The sequence below is a fragment of the Gallus gallus genome, chromosome 4 (genome assembly GCF_016699485.2).
Source record: "Gallus gallus isolate bGalGal1 chromosome 4, bGalGal1.mat.broiler.GRCg7b, whole genome shotgun sequence".
NCBI lineage: Eukaryota > Metazoa > Chordata > Aves > Galliformes > Phasianidae > Gallus > Gallus gallus.
The window spans coordinates 39,149,907-39,153,165 of NC_052535.1; positions in this window are offsets into that span (position 1 = coordinate 39,149,907).

Genomic DNA, 3,259 nt, shown 5'->3' on the forward strand with positions numbered 1-3,259 from the left:
CACTGGGTGGTGAGTTTAACACCACCGGGCTTTTTTTGTATGCAACTGTACACGACTGACACAAAGAGAGGCCTATTTTGTGTATGTCACGTTCCTCGTGATTGAAGTGCTGTGCACTGAAAGATTGCAGAATTAATAAACTTTGTGTTCAGTATCACCCAGGAAGGTCTGGTGGAGCAGCAGATGCCTTGTCGAATGGGCCCCTCCGTGTAGAAGCGTATGTAGGAAGGCACAGGACAGGAGCAGACACCAATAAAGCTGACTTCCACCAGCAGTAATAAAATTCTGCAGCAGGTAATTTTTGCCAAAGTGAGACCTTCTGTCATCTCAGAAGACAGATCCAAGTATTGCTAAAGGTTTTCTATGGATGTCAGTGGAGGAGTTGGTGACGTCTGTGACACTTTCAGTCTGGGTTTGGTGGGGTGACAAGGAAGAAGGACCTTGGTCAAGCAGTTCTGACCTTCAAGCTTCAGATGGGTACAAACTTCTTCTTCTTCAAAGAAACACACGCACCGTATTATTCCCATCTAGGTGTTTTTGTCTGGAGGTGGCTATGCTTTCTTATCTAATGAGGGGAAATGCAACCAAACGAGTAAGTCAGGCTGTGTTGGCCAAAGTGTTTAACCACTGCTGTATGGAAGAACGAGATACAAGATGATCACCGGTCTAGTTATGCCTTCTTATCTTTCTTCCAGAGGAGAAAGGAAGACAAATTTCCACTTTAGATTCTCCAGTGTTTTACTTTCAGGAGCTTTTGTTCTCACGTGTGCTCCTGGGCCTAAGGACACGGCTCAAGCGGTGCTGTGGGGCAGCTGGTGCCCCTAAATGAAGCAGTAGCGTGAATCTGGAGAACACACTTCCAATTCCACCATTGTAGGACATAATGAAATAAGCCATCCAAGGGCAGTGGAGGCAGTTTTCCAAAAACAGAAACTTGCTTTTGGCCAAGAGGATTTCCTGAGCAGCCCAAATGGCTGAGGATCTCATCCCAAACACGGTTGCGATCAGTGGGGTATCTCCTCGTGCACTAACTTGGCTTTAGGGCTTGTCTTTATTCATGCTTCTTCCAAAACATGTCACTGCTGCTAACTTGTGCAAACTATTGTCCCTGGACTCCAGCTCAGGCTCTGGTAGCTTTTGTAAGAGCGTTTGTATCAAAATATTATTGTGCTGGAGTCTCCAAGGCCATCTGGGGCTTTGTGCAGACAGGGTGCTTACAAATGAATGTGAACCAAAGCAAATCAACATTGCTTGGCAGGGATGAAATGCATTGCTGGGGTCTGTCTCTGCCAAGCGAGACTGCTTGGCCCCGGTCCCACTCTTCAGGGGGATTGTCTGTCAAAACACAATTTGGCATTGTGAGGCATCATGGTTACATGGCTCGCTGTGCCTTTAACCCCTCTCAGGCCTCGCGCTGCTGCTGTTTGTGAGTGGAGACCTGCGAATTTCTGCCTCTCTGAACAGAGCTCAGGCTGTGGCACTTTGCACCAAGCATCCCCCAGGTAGTGCTTTCCTTCAGGAGCTCTCAGTAGGCAGATTGCAGCTCTCTTGGAAGGTAGATTTTATTTCTGGAGTGCTGTGAGATAATAAACAGACATCACTTTGTGGCATCTCGTGATGGAGGCCCAGCTTCTTAGCCTTGCTACCTCAATCATCAGGTCATCCTTGCCCCCTGGGCTTGCCAGGGGGACTTGGCAGAAGCTGCAGCTGCTGCTCATCATCTGGCTGGGATAATTAAGGGGAATGATCAGGTAACCAAGTTGGACTCACCTTGAAAAGATGATTTCAACATGAACACGCTCACCCTGCTAACAAAGCAGAATCACAAGTCCGTCCCCACTTCTGGATGTTTTTATGAGTTCATTCACCTTCCATACGCACATAGGAAGCGATCACTTGGGTTGCTTTGAGCCCATGCTTTTTGCCATAGAGACACCCCACAGTGAGCACTAGCAGAAGTCCTGTCCCCGAGCGCTGTCTCTTCTGGGCCCCCTCTCTGTGGCAAGGCCTGGCCGTGCCTGGAGGGGCAGGTGACAGGCGGCACGTGCCACCCTGCCTGGGCTGTCACATCACCCTCTGGCCCAGCACGCAGCTGCAGCCCCCCCCGGCCATTTGTGGTTGCAGCAGCAGCCTCGCACAGACTGGGACGCACACAGCTCAGCTGCCCCGCTCACGCAGCCTGCAGCTTCCCTCTCCTGTTGCACAGCGTGCGTGCTTTCCTGCCATTCCTAGCTGCTGCCTTGGTTAAAATAAACCACAGGGTCCTCACTATTGGGTGTTAGGATGGAAAGAAAAACCTAAATGCACGACAGAAGAGTATGCAACAAGTCAAAACGGATGCCAAGGTAAAACCCAGCTTTTGAATCGTGTGTTTACTTGCGGCAAGCCGAGCTCCTTGTGCCCGGCACTTGGGGCTGGCTGTGCTGTTTCACTGGCACACTCACACCTCTGGAGAGCTGCGGCATCTCTCCCAGCCTGGCAAATAACTTTGAGGGATTCTTGTGCACGGGGAAAAGCCTTAGTAGGTGGTTTTTTTATTGGCAGCCTGCTTCAGATAGGGTCCGGCCCTGGGCTGCAGGAAGGCTGGGAGCCCAGTAGCCCTGGCTGGAGTAGGGTGCTGTGCACTGCTGGCCTTGGCACTGTGCGCTCCAAGGAGAGGGCTGGGGCACAGGACCAGCTGCCATCCCAGCAGAGCGGGCCTTGCAGCAGCTCCCTGTACACCTCTCTGTCCTTCTCCTGGGCACGGGATGTGCTGGCAGCCCCACAGCAGCCGTCTGACCTGGGCTGCGGTGTGGCTGCACGGGTCTGGCACGGTTCTGCTATGAGCTGCTGTTGTGCCAAGAGACGGACAAAATAGAGCCAGGCAAGATAAGATAAGTGAAGATACAGAGAGGCCTAAAGTTGCCGAGATGGTAACAGCTGTAAATGCTGAGTGAAGAGGTAGAAGTGTGAAGAGCCCTGCCCAGGCTCGGCGTGCCGGCACCCGGTGCTTTGTGCTCAGCCCTTGCAGGGGTGCGGGCGGCTCGGAGCAGGGCCAGGGGGAGGCGGTTCGCGAGGGAAACGGGTGGCCGTGCCGCCCAGCCGGCAGCTCAGCCCGAGGCGAACGGGGTTAATGCGAGGCAGCGTCCCGCGCTGCAGGAAAGCCGGGCTGCGGAGACACCGACGCTTCAGTGCTGGGGGGAGGAGGACCCTGCAGGGAATTGCGAGCAAGGTGCGAACAACTCCTCATTAACGTGAAACTTGGCACCGCCCAGCTCTT